The sequence below is a fragment of the Pavona decussata genome, unplaced genomic scaffold (genome assembly GCF_977016875.1).
Source record: "Pavona decussata unplaced genomic scaffold, jaPavDecu1.1 SCAFFOLD_84, whole genome shotgun sequence".
In the NCBI taxonomy this organism is placed as follows: domain Eukaryota; kingdom Metazoa; phylum Cnidaria; class Anthozoa; order Scleractinia; family Agariciidae; genus Pavona; species Pavona decussata.
In genome coordinates this window covers 6,174,458-6,190,866 of record NW_028145502.1, presented here as the reverse complement: position 1 = coordinate 6,190,866, position 16,409 = coordinate 6,174,458, and the positions used below count along the sequence as shown (strand labels likewise).

Sequence of the window (16,409 nt, the reverse complement as noted above, 5' to 3'; positions counted from 1 at the left end):
AGCGCCTTGAAAAAATAACACTCACTTGGTGAGGAATAAATATGGTACCTAATTTTCTTATAAATTAATGAAATTTCAAAAAACTAATTAAATGTTCAGTAAGACTATGTTCACTGCTAAAATCCCAAAAAGAAAGATACTCGATGCTAGCTAATGGGGCCAGCGAACAATTCTGGTCGAATTGGAGTCATTTTGAGAAGTATTAAGTAAAAGTTTGTGAAACGTACATTTTTTTTTTCAAATTATGTTACGGTTAAAAGCTGTTAGAAAATTTGGTCCGAGAGCTGTTAGGAAAACGAAGAACCAATTTATTTTGATTAAAATTTATTTCAGTGCAAATGTGACGGTAGGTTTTTTTTTTTTTTTTTTTTTTTTTCACTTTCTGGGCAACTACGAACCTTAGGAATCTCTGACGCTTTGGAAAATTGACAACGGGGGAATTAAACTCAACGGTGCAACTGGCTTGCGGGAAAGAGCGGTAACTCTAATGAGGTACAGGATCAAAACTCGAACTGGTACGCAGTGATAAGCGAAAACTTGACTTGGATTCAACAGCGTTTATTTCATAAAATCGTGGAAGTTGGGACAAATCTTATCGTACAACTATCGTACAACTTGACACAGGTGTAATCCTACAAGTAGTCACAACTGTATTCAAGAAAAGGAACAAAAAGACTAGTTTTTATTTGATTCGTACTTCTATTCAACTAAAAGAAATACAAAGAAGTGCATACACAATTTGTTTGATCTTAGCGAAAGTAAATTACAAAGAATATATGTAACTCAAGAAGCTATAGCTGACAAGGCTATGTTTAAAAGTAAGATTAAATTGAAAATTCTATAAAACAATTAATTACAAAAGCAGCGCAGAGTGGGCAAAGATGCTTGGGGCACGTACTAGCAAGTATGAAAGGTATTGTAAGATCAGCCAGAAGCTGTTGAAGCGCGTACTATACCTGTTTAATTGACCCTATCTAGACCGGACTTTTTCTATTATCTTCTTTGGTAGAGGGGGGGGGGGGGGGGGGGTTGGAGGGGTGAGGTGGGGGGGGGGCGTATTCCCCCCCCCCCCCCTCTATAACTTTGGGAATATAAAAGTTATGACCGTGAGACTTCGACGATAGATATTACGTCCAAAGATGTCTCCTTTGAGGTCCGTAACTGAACGTAATGACGTCATATCACGACGTAATAAGTCATGATTGCCAAAAGGTGGCAATCTTGGATCCGCCATTTTCCATTTCTGGAAATGAAAAGAACAAAAAGTAATCGAAACCAATAAAGGAGCACTAGTATGAACAAAAAAATATAAAAATGAAAAATTACGATTCAAAAACCTGGACTTTGAAAGATTGTCTTAAGAAATATGGATTATGAAAATAAAAATAAAGGAAACAACTGAGCTGTTACGATTTCTTTAGTTACTGAGGGCAATCAGAATATCTCGACAGAAAACTTAACAATCAAACTTTGCTAGAAACTGAGTGTCATAAATAATATCAGTAAGGTTTGTACTTGCTCTTTGTAAATTTCTAAGCATTTTGGCTGTGTGGCACTGTATTTTATCCATTTTCAACACGTACTGGCCTGCAGCTAATTCCTTTTGCTATTGCATGGTGTTATGTGGTGTATATATGTTTATTTGAAGTACCTTTCATAACATTATTACCGCGGTGATGTCATCGGTCAAGTGACCAGGACGTTCGGATTTTTTCGAGCGTTTTGTAAAACTATATTAAGCCCAATGGAATAGGTAAGGTCTCAGGCTTTAGATATTTTACATTTAACACTGGGAATTATTATATTTTTATGATAAAATAAGCAGGAGATCTACTAATACAAATTTGTTGGAAATCTCCTGTTTAGCGACCTATTTATACAACTACAAATACAAGGAAACTCGTATATTATTAGGTCTGAATGTACGCTCTTGCTAGTGGCATCGACAGTTTCCCTCCATTCGGACTCCTACTTGGCTAGAATAGATGTAACTTTTTCATTTGTGATAGCCTGGAAAGGAGCGATGAATTGATGTTTCGTATGCGGCCCTTCGAAAGAGCAAATCAAGGAGCTGTGGGTTACGCTACTGGTGATGACATTGTAACGTGAAAAACGAAATAAAAAAATTAATCGAATGGTAAGCGAAGCGCTCGTTGATTCTAGGGGGATCAAGAGTGTCGATTACAAATATCATTTTTTGTTCTTTTTTGATTATCCGTGTTGTTAAAATACGCACGCAGAATGCAAACATGAATTGCCCTTTCGTTTCCAACGCGGGCAACATTTTGGAACCCAAGCGTAAAATCACCGATGTTTGGCTTAATCAGTCAACAGAGTTGATAAGATAATTTGGCCATTGTGATGAGATTCGATTAGTGACGTTTTAAGTAATAGTCCTTCGTCAGAGCAAACCAAGGAATTGTGGGTTGTATATGGTTTATATATCAGCTGTGGAGCTACGCAACTGATAGAACTATGGTAACGTAAGAGCTAAGGGTAAGTAAGTCGAATAAAAAGCGTTCGTTAATTCCGTGTGGAGTAAGAGTGACGACTTAAAAGAAATATTTGCGCTCAAGCAGTTTAAGGCCTGGGTTTCAAGGGTGTTCAGAAATTATGAATGATCCTCTATATCTCCGGTTTCTCTGCCTAGAACAGGATGAAATTTTCCCTGAATATTATACTTGATGTTCTCTTTTGCCTTAACGTATAATTTTGATCACGTGACACATCACGTGACCAAAAAATGAAAACTTCGTAAATCGGCGATATGGCGGCGAATTTTTTCTTATATAGATAACTTAATTAGTGTTTCCGAAGCAGATTTTAAATATTTAACTTTCTACGTTTGGAATGACTGTCCTTAAGTTTTTAAATTGGAGAAATTAACAATCAAAGTTTGAATTGTGGACTAAAAAATGACCTTTGTGCTGATAATTTTTTTTTCTGGAGAACAATAGACGATCACTCCAAACGTGAAGCGATGGATATATTTAATCTTTATTAGAAACGCGTTTTTGTTTGATGTTTTCTCTTAAAACCGTCGCCTACCTGTCAAATCTTTGCTTTTTTCACAAAAACGATCACGTGACATGTCACGTGATCTATAGCACTACTTATCATGCTTAGAAAATTTTCAGAATGATGAGATCTTTTTATCTTCTAAATTTCAGTTCAGTGCCATTGAATTTGTTAAAGTTATCTAGAATAAACCATTTTTCCTCTTAAAAGCTCTTAACCCAGGCCTTAAACTGCTTGAGCGTTCTAAGTCCTTACTGCCTTCCTTGTTGACATAATGTAGAGCAATGTAATTTTTCTTCATTTAACAAAATCTGACGTCCCATTCTCTGAAAAAAAGGTCTATATAAACTTGGTCGCCATGGTAAAATCAAGGTCAATGAACATTAACGGACCACATCAAACTGTTCCCAGGTAAATTTCTTCGTTATTTAGGGCCGGTCTAAGTTTACACGGCCATAATCCTTTGCAGGCTTACGCCATCGTGACGCCATCGTGAAAATAGCCCTTTGGATTCACAAAATTCTGCAATTATTGTGTACATGAAGTTTTGATTTGTTTTATCCAAAGTTAGCTGTTTTGGGGCGATTAAGAGAAAAAAGTTTCTCCGCCTCGGCTTTGGTCTTAGTTAAGAAGACTTCACGAGAACCAAAGACAGTCAGACTTATTAGCAGACTAAAAAGAAAAAAAAAGGTAGAAGCTAGCAAGCAAAGCAGTTAGCTATTTGAGTGAATAGGTAACATGAAGCACAATGCTTTGTTTAGTAAAGTGGAGTTAATGTCGACATTCCTTAGAATGAATCAGGAGCTACATCTAAAACTGAAACGTCGAACAAAGAACTCGAACTGCTATGGAAAAAAAAATAAAGGGGACGAAATGACGGGCATCCCTTACCAAGAGAAGTTTAATGAAACGAACACAACATATTTTGTCGGTAAAAATGCAAGATACCAAATCCAATTCATGGGTGGTCTTTTAACGTGTGAAGATATATTTTCGCACGAAAGCTCACCTGGTATTTCATCGGTGTTTATATAATAATAGAGTATTATTCCGTCCGTTATCACACTAGACTGCGAGCAGTCCTTTTTCCTCAGATCACGCTAGCAAAAGCGCCGGCAAAATTACGCCCGCGTTTCTCTCTGGTCGCGGCTTCCTCGTTCGCTCGATCAATCGCGCGCTACTCGCGCTACGCTCGATCTATCGCGCGCTACAGAAGTTAGGAAAAGAAAGAGACTCCTCGCAGTCCATTATCACAGTCAAAAACATGTTATTATGATTGGGTGTGGCAGTATAACACTGTAAATGGTAAGCTGGTTGTCAGATTGCCTGGTTTCATTAACATAGAGGGAAATTAATGCCTTATTTTTCAATTTTTTTCTCTTTCTCAGCCGACGAAAAAAATGTCGGAATTTGTTCTCGTCTCGGTGTATAATAGTTTCTAAAATAAAGTGCTTCAACCCTCTTATGAATTCAAATAACTAACCCATCCTATTGCCATTAAATATTGATTACCTTTATTAAATCTTAAACAAATTAAATTTCTCTTTCATTTACAGGTACCTTGACAAGAATAAAATTGAACACCTACCAGGAGAAATATTTTCACACCAATCATGGTTGGGATTTCTGTAAGTGTGATTAACCTTCTTAGCTGTTAATATTTGTTCTTCTTTTAGCAGTGATTTAGCATGTTACTATTGCACTTCACCCTGGGTCCAATAATAGCAGCGCACTTAAGAGGCTGTCCGCGTTAGAACGGACAAGGCAAATTTCGGCTTTTCACCGATTTTGCTGATTTTTTCTAAGAACATCAATCATTATATCCCATAAACAAATATCACATTAACTGAGATCAATGCGATTTTTTTCGTTGTTGGCGAGACGGTTTACAAGGTGACCTCAAAACTACCCAATTTACCTTTGGCGACTCTACAATTTATCTACACATTGCCGGTGATGCCAAAACGTCATTCCTTGTTCAAACAGCTTGAATGTTGCTCATTGAAGTTCCATTTGTCAATAATAACTAAATGTTTAACTTTGGTTTTCTGTGAAATTTAGACTGAGTTACAATTTTTTCAAAATACCTCCTCCTAATCTTCAGAATGCATTAAACGTGACATATATGTAGTTAAAGCCTATTTTCGCAAAAGTGGGACCTGACTTAGGGTCAAGTCTATTTTAACTCAAAAGCACTAACACCAATCTACTAATGTATGGAATAAAATTTGTGGGCACTTTACGCTGCGTGCCGTACAGAGCACTGCGATTTCTCTAATATTCACGGATTTCAATCGAAACTAAACATTAAGCCGTCAGACCGATAGACACATTTCTGAACCGAACTCTTTTACAAATACAATAATAATCATTAGGTAAATATTTCTGGTCATTTAGCCATATTTTAGAGATCTAGATCTAGATCTATTCTTTTATTGGTATTTTAAAAGTAACCTCTTGAGCTATTTTTCTTTTCCACGATGTGCCACAGCAGTGTTTGTTTTGCGTGGCTGACAGTTGTTCATTTCAAGGTATATATTCAATATTCATTCTACACTCCATTTAAAGCGTTACCTTTCTTGTATGTAGGAATAAAATAAGTAGTTAAAAATTCTCTCCAAGACAAAGAATTAGCTGGGGGAAAGTTCCTTTCTCCTTCTTACAGTATGTGAACTGGTTTCTTTGCGTTTTGTGACGCAGTGTTTATTTATCACCGTATCAAGACTCCGTTGTTCATTTCAGTTTTATTCACTTAAAACCGAGAGGTGTTTTAATTTGAATATTTCGTCAAAACCCTCCTAGCGCATACCGAAAGGTCGGCATTACTTAAAAATGTCTGCTATTCCATCCAGTTGTTCCCTGCTTGAAAAACTATAGACTCATTGTGGATGCAGCAGAGACAAGGAGAGCTTTGTTTTGCTTTCTGAAAGGAGCTCAAATATATCGGCGCATTTGGCGAGCTGTCACTTATCAAAATGCGACGATATTAGCGAAACAGAGTTGATTCTTGGGAAAAGAGCGGGTATTCGCGGCTCGTCAGTGAGCCGGTTTGCGAGCTTGCCTATCTGCTCGAGTTTTATTCCCGGGATTTATTAGGAACATTTTGGCGAGCGATTTTGTTCTTGTGGCAAATAAGTGCAGATACTTAGGTATATAGATGCAACGACAAAATCATTGACGTGAGTTCTCTAATCCGTAGAATGGGATAAACACAGATTGTGTTAAATAGTACAGGTAATACTTGAGATGGACGGTGAACAATTGAGGACGTTTTTTTAAGGCCAAGTAATTGGAACCACATTGAGCTGGTGTTGCCTAAACGTTGTAGTATCCATTAATCTCGACCGCAAATTGATTAATTGTATAGTTTTTCGAAGAATGACGGCTCATCGATACAGCTTTTCTTGTGCTTCCATATCCTCTCCAATCACTTCAAAAGAGCTCCAACAGCTACCCTGAAGCCTACAAATCTACTTGCGTTTGAAACCAAGTAAATAGAAAACGTACTCTGACAGTCGGTGAATCTATACCTTGAAATCACGTGTTTTCAGAGACTCGGTTTTCCTTAGAAATTATACGTTGACTAGGAAGATAAACATTGTGAAAGTAGAAACGGAAAATACACCTTAATGGAAACGGCGAAGGAGAAAAATACACCACAGCCTAGAAGATAATCGCACTTACGCGAACCAACAGCGGCGATTTTGCCAAACAGAACAATCATTTCATCGACCCCTCCAGTTATGACTTGTCTCCCCGCCACACTTAGAATCTTACCAGCAAGTGTACTGGCACGACTTTTCCGCTTGCCAAAATTTTCCAAATGAACGTCCATGTCTCAGGCAGATAGTCAAACTCGTGAATCGCCACGAATTATGCCCGCTCTTTTCCCAACATCAGCTCGGCTTCAGTAATATCGCCTCATTTTTGATAAGTGAAAGTTCGCCAAATGCGCCGATATATTTGAGTTCCTTTCAGAGAGCAAAACAAAGCTCTCCTTGTCTCTGCTGGATCCACAACGAGTCTGTAATTTCTCATGCAGGGAACTACTGGATGGAATAGCAGACATTTTTAAGTAATGCCGACCTTTCGGTATGTGCTAGGAGCATTTTGACAAGATATTCACCTCTGGGTTCTAATTGACTGACTGGAATGAACAAAGGAGTAAACACTACTTCACAAAACGTAAAGAAACCAGTTCATATACTATAAGAAGGAGAAAGGAACTTTTCCCCAGCTAATTCTTTGTCTTAGAGAGAATTTTATAACTACTGATTTTATTCATACATACAAGAAAGGTAACGTTTTAAACTGAGCGTAAAATGAATATTGAATATATACCTTGAAATGAACAACTGTCAGCCACGCAAAACAAACACTGCTGTAGCACATCGTGGAAAAGAAAAATAGCTCAAGAGGTTTCATTTAAAATACCAATAAAAGAATAGATCTAGATCTAGATATCTAGAATATTGCTAAATGACCAGAAATATTTACCTAGTGATTAATATTGTATTTCTAAAAGAGTTCGGTTCAGAAATGTGTCTATCGGTCTGACGGCTTAAGAGCGGTTGTCAGTAACTTTCGAGAATCCGGCGACAGAAGCGAAAATTCGAATTTTGTTTTATTTGCCCCCAAAGACCCCTTTGGTGAACTTTTTTCAAAAATAATATTCAAAAGTTCCAGCGAATTTTTCTTCTGGCAAAGATTGCGAAAGTTCGAAATCGGCCAAAACGCGACCGATGGTCCGATTGAAATTATGCAAATTGGTACATTTTTAAAACTCTCGTTCAAGACAAGGTAGCGTTTTCTCGAGTTGACACTTTCACAATCGTTTTTACATCCCTTGTGCTTGCTTCTAAACTATATTTTATCTCCCCCTGAACATTCTTTCATTTAAAGTTGCCCACGTAAAGAATACAATGTTTGCTATTCCTTAGATAAAGTGATTTTTGCCATATTTGAGATGACCATATCATCAAGGGTATACAAATATACTGGTAATGAAATCCTTTTTTTTGAACGGGCAATTGTTCTTATTTATCATGTTAAAATATTTAGTTTGGCCCGTGAAAAGCGAGCGCGCTAGGTCGAGATGTGTGGAATGCACTTTGACACAATTCGCCATTTCAGTACTTCATGTTCCTCCTGTTATTTTGCACTTATCAATACACTTCACGGAAGCTTTTAGATAAAAGCCAAGGTCTCTGTGTTCATTTCATGCTTTTATGCACGTAAATAATTCAAACTTGAGTGCTCCCATATTAGCATTAGGTTATCAAATGATTCCTTTCAGGTAAAATTTTCCAGTTTATATTGAGCCGTTCAAGCGAGATGAAAGAGCCGTTCGCAGGGAAATAACTTGAAATCAGTGAAATTAATACCCTGTCTCTCATATCATGCTACACTTCCAAACTACCGTTATTATTAAGCTAGAAAGTGTAAATGCTCCCTTTTTACGTGACCTAAAACAGAATTTGCCTAAAATATTACGAATAAAGTCCACCACAAGAAAAAACTGAAAAAATCGCGCACCGACGTAAATGTAAACATCAGCCGTTTCTCGACTTGCTACATGGATGAAACGCGTCCGTTATTTTACCTCTGTATACATTTATGATCAGAAAGTAGAGACAAAAAATCTTCTCTATGCCCATCTGTATAAATGCACTCGCCAATCAGGCTTTGATTTTCTGTATTTTTGTCAAAAATACTGAAGAATAATGCAACATAATAATTTGTTACTGACTACTTGACTCATTCAATCACAACTGGATACATGTAACACGACTGGAAACTAGAGAAAAAGAAATGCTCTTACTTGTCTGCAATCGTTACTCACATTATATCTGGCGATATCACATCCCTGAGACAAGGCTGAAAATTGTCTCAAAATCCGCATATTAGAGATTCAACGTTTTGAACAACGCAACAACTTTCATTGCGTGACAAGTGAAATGTGATACACAAGCAAGCGAAAAGCACCGGAATAAACAATGTCAAGATTCGCCCTTGTGATGACAGTGCGAAAATGATTTTTGAAATTACAAGAAGAAATTGAGGCAAGTCAAGGTCTGCAAGGTATATTTGATTGCCGGATTGAAACGAAAATCATGTTTCCTCCTCTCCCCCCATCTTCCCCCTCCCTCCTGGGGATTGTACCGAATTGTCATCATCAACAACAACAACAACCTTTATTTTCCTCAAAATAAAGCCGAAATTAACTGAAATGAAAGTAAACAAATCAAGAGCTTTCGAAACTTCAATGCGGTTTTTCAATGCTATCCTCAAACAAAAAGTTTGGAGGAGAGTGAAGTTTTTTTTTCGCCATGGCACCTCTCCGTGCGGATCAAGCTCAAAAAATGCGCAAGATTTGTAATGTGTTACGCTTAATCAATGCAAAAAGGACGTTCGCTCGCACCTATAAAGGCACAAAAGATCGGGCCTATAAAGAAATTCAGGACGAAATAGTGTTGTTGCTAGGGCAGGTAAAGTGTTTTCATTTGAGTGAAACTGAGAGCATGAAAGAACATTTTATTTCTTTCTCTGACTTTCCCTATTTTTTTAAACAGAAATCCACTGCTATGCATTACTTGACTTTATTCCAGGAATTATGATTTACGATTGAAACTTTCCGTTCGTCTTTATATGCTCTCACCACCGAGAGAAGTAAGGCCTTCGTGTGAACTGGAACAGTCAGAAACCTTTAACGACGAAGGGAGACCGAGGAATGAACAGCAAAGAATCGTTGTCATTGTCAATGCATGTACTGTGGGTTAACCCAATCCAAGTGGAACTCGTAATTAAGTTACATCTTCAAGTATGCCATATAAAAACCACTATAAATTGAACAATCACTGGACTATGGTACACAGGTTCAAAAGATACTCTCACTGGCCTTGTCAAAGGCTGTTCGTATGGTGGATACTCTGGAGCACGCTAGGAGGATTTAACAATGACAACGTCAGACTTACACAGTGACGGCCAGTAAGAGATAACACCGTCTTTCAGACCGAACACGAAAATCTGAGAAATACCAGTCGTGCCCCTCATCCTTTGACACTAGTGCGCGCTAGAAAATAAATTAAGGTTAAACTCTTATCTTAAAATTTGATCAGCCCTTCCGTTAGCAATAATGCAGAATAATGTTGTGTATTTCCAGTTAACATTTTATCGCCATCAGTGACTCATCTCAAACACACATTAAAGCTAGGTTTAACAAGTTAACCTAAAAAGAAGTTTTTTTTTCGTACCATTCATGGTGAACGTCCTAATATTACGTTGATTAACCGTATAACACATTGCAAATATTGCGCACCTTTTGAGCTTGATCCACAACTTTTGCGCGTTGATCCATGGCGAAAGACAAACTTCACTCTCCTAAATATAATAGCTTTTTGTTTGAGGATAGTATTGAAATACTGCACTGAGGTTTCAAAAGGTCTTAATTTGTTAACTTGATTTAAATTAATTTCCGTTTTACTTTTCCTGTAATGTTATTTTCTTGATGAGAATCCGGCACAGACAATACAGAGTGAATCTAAGAAGAGGAAAACTACACGATTATTGTTTCATGAAACAAGAAATATGAGTGATAGGAACCGACGTTTCGGTTCATCTTGCGCCATTATCAAGGTTACATATTAATTAATGATAAAAAGCGGTTTGTAAAAAGGCTAAGTTGAAGCGAATTTGCATAACATAGTGGCAAGCTAAATTACTTAAATACTTTAGCACGAAGAGAATCGGACTGCATTAAATATACCTTGCAGACCTTGACTTGCCTCAATTTCTTCTTGTTATTTCAAAAATCATTTTCGCACTGTCATCACAAGGGCGAAACTTGACATTGTTTATTCCGGTGCTTTTCGCTTGCTTGTGTATCACATTTCACTTGTCACGCAATGAAAGTTGTTGCGTTGTTCAAAACGTTGAATCTCTAATATGCGGATTTTGAGACTATTCTCAGCGGTCTCACCTCTCACGTATAAAAGGAGATGAGACAAAGTGAACAATGCCATTCTGTCGATCAAGCGAAAGAGCATAGTTCAAAATGGCGGACCCTGCTGTACAAGTCCCGGCACAGGAAAACCTTCCAGCAGCTCAAGCGGCCGCGGTTGTTCAACCACCACCACCGCCTCCGCCTCCACCAAACGCAGAAGAACCTCCTCAAAACGCCGCTGGAGAACAAGTCACTTTGGAGGTTTGTTCAATTTTTGTTTTACTCCAGTATCGTACACGTGTTCTTGCACTTCGTATTCCCGTGGCAGCTTTAAGTCTGTTTTCAGCTCAAGTCATGCCCTGCTTTAAACGTGTAGTTTTGTAGCTCTGCGGGCAATTTTCTCTTTACCCCCCAGTTTATTTTACGCCCTGCTTCTGAACGTGCGACCTTCGTTGCTTTGCGGGCATGTTTACAATTCATGTTGCGCCCTGGCTTGGCGGGCAATTTAAAATTCACTTCGCAATTATGTTGTGCCCTGCTGATAACGTGTACTTGGTTGCTTTGCGGGCAGTTTTAGCTCTGTTTACAATTCATGTTCCGCCCTGCTTCAAACGTGTAACTTTTTAGCCTTGCGGGCCGTTTGAAACTGACTTCGTAATTATTGTTGCGCCCTGCTTCAAACGTGTAGCTTTTTAGCTTTGCGGGCAATTTTAAATTGACTTCGTAATTATTGTTACGCCTTGCTTCAAACGTGTAGCTTTTTAGCTTTGCGGGCAATTTGAAATTGACTTCGTAATTATTGTTACGCCCTGCTTCAAACGTGTAGCTTTTTTAGCTTTGCGGGCAATTTGAAATTGACTTCGTAATTATTGTTACGCCCTGCTTCAAACGTGTAGTTTTTTAGCTTTGCGGGCAGTTTGAAATTGACCTCGTAATTATTGTTACGCCCTGCTGATAACATGTAGCTTTTAGCTTTGCGGGCAATTTGAAATTGACTTCGTAATTATTGTTACGCCCTGCTGATAATGTGTTTACAATTCATGTTGCGCCCTGCTTCAAAACGAGTAGCTTTTAGCTTTGCGGGCGGCTTTAGATTGACTTTCTAATTAATTTTTTTGCCCTGCTTCAACACGTATACTTTTGTAGTTTTGCGGGCTACTTGAAGTCGACTTACCACTTTCTGAATTTTATTTATATGCGCTATTTTTGCCGATTATGTGTACATTCTAATTCTCGGTTAGCTTCAAAAGCTTTTCAATTTTGTTGACCTCAAAACATACTTCAGCAGAGAACTAGTTATTATCTTTGTGCGATCTTTGTCGATTATTCTCACTCTTCATTTTTTAATTGTCTTAATTTGCCATTTCTGAGTGCTTGTTTGCCACATTGTTCTACTTGAATTGTTTATTTTCGTATTGTTCTGTTAATTGTTATATTTGCACTCCGACTTTGTCGGAACAAAAGATTCCCTGCCGCTTTACCGGGTCTTATCACAATGCTTGTACTCATTTACGAATGTTTTGTATCGCCGCTAAGCGGTATGAAATTACACTTCGCTATACATCTGTCTATTTCATTTTCTCATTCAGGCTTTGCAAGAAAGAATTAAATTTTTGGAAAATGCCCAAGGGACCTCCATTCAGGCTTTAAAGAATCGCATTACCCATTATGGTAGTCGCCGCCTGGAGGACTTCGACAAATACGAGGCCTTGCGCCTCGCGGAGGAGCTCGTCTCCGTAGCGAAGACAACTGGCGCCAGCTTTGACATCATAGCGGCCACCCTAAGAGAGAAAATACACGTGTCGAAAGAGCAGTTTAAAGCTTACTTTTTGGCTCTTCTCGCGGACAAGGAATTTACAAGAATCTTTGACACAATCTCCAAGGTCGACAAGTCGTTTAGACGTCCCTCGCCTTACTCGCGTCCTCAGGCCAGAGGCAGTCAGAGGTTCTCGTCACACCCTCGAGTGACCTGCTACAGATGTGGTACGCCCGGACACAAGTCTACGCAATGTTTTAAGCGGTCTCCGACGACCCGCTATTTTTCTTCAGGCGGTCCAGGTCACAACCAGCCTCGACCGACATCTCAGTAGCAGAATCTGCCCGATCCTCATTTTGTATGCGTTTTAGTACTATTAAAGTCAAATGAACACTATTGCATCACAATGTTTGTTTATTCATATACATTATACCCACCCCCCCAGGGTTTTATTAACATATTATTACTTACATATTTTACGACTCGCTACGCTGTTCATAGATGTGGGAACCAATTATCTCTTTTCGATCGCACCCTTCCCCCCTCGGGTGGCATTCTCAAAGGGAAGCTCACTTTCCCTCTCGGATTACCGGGGCTGAGTTTGCCATTCCTTGGGCCCTAATTTATTTCCAAGTTCTTTTTTATTTTCCTTTTAGCTGTCAGACCCTTGCTTTCACGATTGGGAAAAGCATCCCGGTTTCAAGCCTAACACAGTTGGTATGAATAAGTTACAGTGGATAAGCATCGATGGTTCTGTTGTTGATGAGGCCCAAGGGATGGCAAACAATTCCCACATCTCTGATGAGGATATCGCCCTCGTGTTACAGGGAAATTCATTAGCGGATATGTCTCGCCTTGTTTTCCGCGATCCAGATCACTTCCTAGCAGGGGAACTCCATCGCCATGCACCACAATGGAATGCTTTATTAAATGATATGAACGATGAGCGCTTCTCTGAAGTCCGTGATTGGATTACTAACGGTGTAGACGTAACGAAGTTCTTTAGACCGTTTAAGGGTAGTTACAAGGGAAGGAATTACGAGTGTGGTAGTCCACCGCCTTGCGTTTTCCCCAACCACCTGTCGTGCAAACCTTTTGCCTCGTTTATTTCTGATACGCTCCTGGACCGTTTGCGTTCCGGTGCTATTTCTTTGTGGGGCAAAGTCGGAGAATGCACCCCACCCCACCTTATTATGCCCCTCACTGTCGAGCCTAGCAAGCCGCGTCTCTGCAACGACGATAGATTTCTTAATCTGTGGATCGAAGACCGTCCGTTTGCCTTGGATAGCGTCCAACACTTGCCTAAGTATGTCAATAAAGGATTTTACCAAACAGTGTGCGACGACAAGTCAGGATATGACCACATCAAACTTCACCCCAGCAGTCGAACTTACTTTGGCTTCCAGTGGGGAGGTTGGTATTTTGTGAGTGAATGTATTCCTTTTGGCTGGAAATCCTCGGCCTATATATATCATACGACTGGTCTAGTTGCGTCACACAGACTTCGTTCATGGAACATTCCCTCTTCATTGTACATTGACGACCGCCATAATGGCCAACTGTCATTTCCAGGTGGCATTTTACCAGCCGCCTATCAAGCCCTCGCCTCAAGGGATGAAGTGAATTTTGCTCTGGCCGTCGCGGGTATTTTTCTCACGTGCTACATCTTAATTTCCCTCGGCTACTTTATCGGTCTGGCGAAGTCTCACCTTACCCCGAAAAAACAGGTGCCATACCTTGGTTTCGGTATCGATTCTGAACTACAGGCGTTTACCTTGTTACCCCATAAAAAAGAAAAGCTTCTTCGTCTCATCAAAGAAACGTTGGCTCGCGATAACCTGGACCTACTAACCTTGCAAAGGCTCAGCGGTAAATGCGTGTCCATGAGCTTGGCAGTTCCGGGCGCAAGGCTTTATGTTAATGAAATAAACCTAGCTGTGTCTCGCGCCACGCGTTCTGCTCGACCTGTAAAGATGTCTGCCGCTCTAAAGAATGAAATTGAGCACTGGCTATTCCTTGAGACCTGGGACGGTTTTCTTCCCTGGCGGTCTGAGAAACACACACATGTCAGGCTGTTCTCCGACTCATCTCGCTTCGCTTGGGGAGGTGCACTGAGTCCGGGTGCCATTGAGGCGAACGTTTATGATTACTGGGACGCCTCAACAATACAAGCCGATATCGCCACTAAGGAGACCTTAGCGCTCAATAATGTCCTTGAATCATTCGCTGATACCATCAAAAACTCGTGGGTCGACGCCTTCGTCGACAGCATGGCTCTAGTCCGTTCATGGAATCGACAGGGCTCTCGTTCTCAATCGCTTTCTAGCGCCTTGAAGAAATTATTCAACACAATGACGAAACTCAACATCGATTTGCACCTTACTTTTGTGCCTAGTTCTCAGAACCAAGCCGACTTCCCCTCGCGACGCCTTAGCCTACAGGATGCCAAATTGTGCCCATCCCTATGGACAGTAGTACAAGAGTGGTATGGCGGCGAAAATGGGCACTCTGTCGATCTAATGGCACGCCCTTCAAACGCCCAATCCGACTTGTCAGGTGCCAAGTTACCTTTCTTCTCTGAAAACCCTCTGCCGGGATCCCTGGGAGTGAACGTGTTCGCGCAATCGCCCGATCTGTACGATCCGTTTGTATTCAAGAACCCATACGCCTTTCCCCCGATCTGCCTAATACCTCATGTTATCAAGTATATGAGAAGCCTGCAATTATCCTACACTATCGTAGTACCAGACGTATGCCCAAGGCATTTTTGGTGGCCCTTGTTAACGTCTACATGTTCTTCCCGATACCTGCTGGCCGTTGCCGGAACCGTTGGAGCGCTCCTCACTCCCTCTAAACACGGGTTTTCAAACAATTGGCCTATCCCATGGGATCTCTGGGTGTTCCGCATCGGATAAGCAAGTAGTAGCTCTTGGTTAGCGCACGAGCCAAACAAAGAACACTTAGCTATCTTTAAATTTGCCAATTCTCCCATTAATTTAGCTCCATCCATTACTTCAGTGAAATCAATGTTGTCAATAAATCATTGTTTTCCAGTATACATCTGTTGACAGTTGTTTTATAGCTTCATTTATACATTTATGTCAAAACAAATCTAAAGGATAAAGAAGGAACTGTTTGTTTTACTTTCATATCCTTTAGGACTTACCTCCAGCCGTTCGAGCGTTTGTACCAGCCGTGTCATGTCCTTCGTGCAGCCACCCCAACGACAAGCTGTTCTTTTTCTGCCAAATGTGCGGCTACAGGAGGAAAACAGTCTCCCCAAGTGTCCCGAGCCCTAAACTCTCAGTCGACCTTCAAGCGATAGATAACCGTTTGGAACTCCTAAATAATGCCTCCCTTCAATCGTCATACTCAAAACAGAAGTGCTCACTTCGTACGGAGTTTGAAACTTTCTTGGCGTCCCTTCCGAATAGTAAAACCATCCTTTCGGCAAGCCCCACTGACATCTCTCGGTTCTTGGTCTGGAAAGACCGACATGGCAAAACCATAGTACATAGTAATGGGTGTCCCGATTCCCACCTTCAAAACGCGGCTAAGTGTAAATGTCCTAAACGCCTGGCATTCAAGACAATCGACTCCTACATTGGAAAACTGCGAGCCATTTTTAAGGAAACCGGGCGCTGTGGAGAGTGGAACTCCCTGCTAGGTCTGGGTAACCCCGCCGCTTCACTC

At 40.2% G+C, this 16,409-nt stretch overlaps 1 long non-coding RNA gene and 1 pseudogene across 2 annotated transcripts in view; one reads left to right on the top strand and one right to left on the bottom strand.

Annotated features, from left to right (window-relative positions):
- The window catches only part of LOC146475649 (ras-like protein 1), a 491,817-nt pseudogene that overhangs the window by 428,023 nt on the left and 47,385 nt on the right, over positions 1–16,409 (bottom strand). The gene's annotated exons all lie outside the window — the stretch shown is intronic.
- LOC146475651 (uncharacterized) overlaps positions 1–16,409 on the top strand; it is a 145,425-nt gene that overhangs the window by 120,878 nt on the left and 8,138 nt on the right. The window contains exon 4 of the long non-coding RNA XR_014865928.1: positions 4,575–4,646. This is a non-coding gene — a long non-coding RNA (uncharacterized LOC146475651). The remainder of the gene's footprint in view (positions 1–4,574; positions 4,647–16,409) is intronic.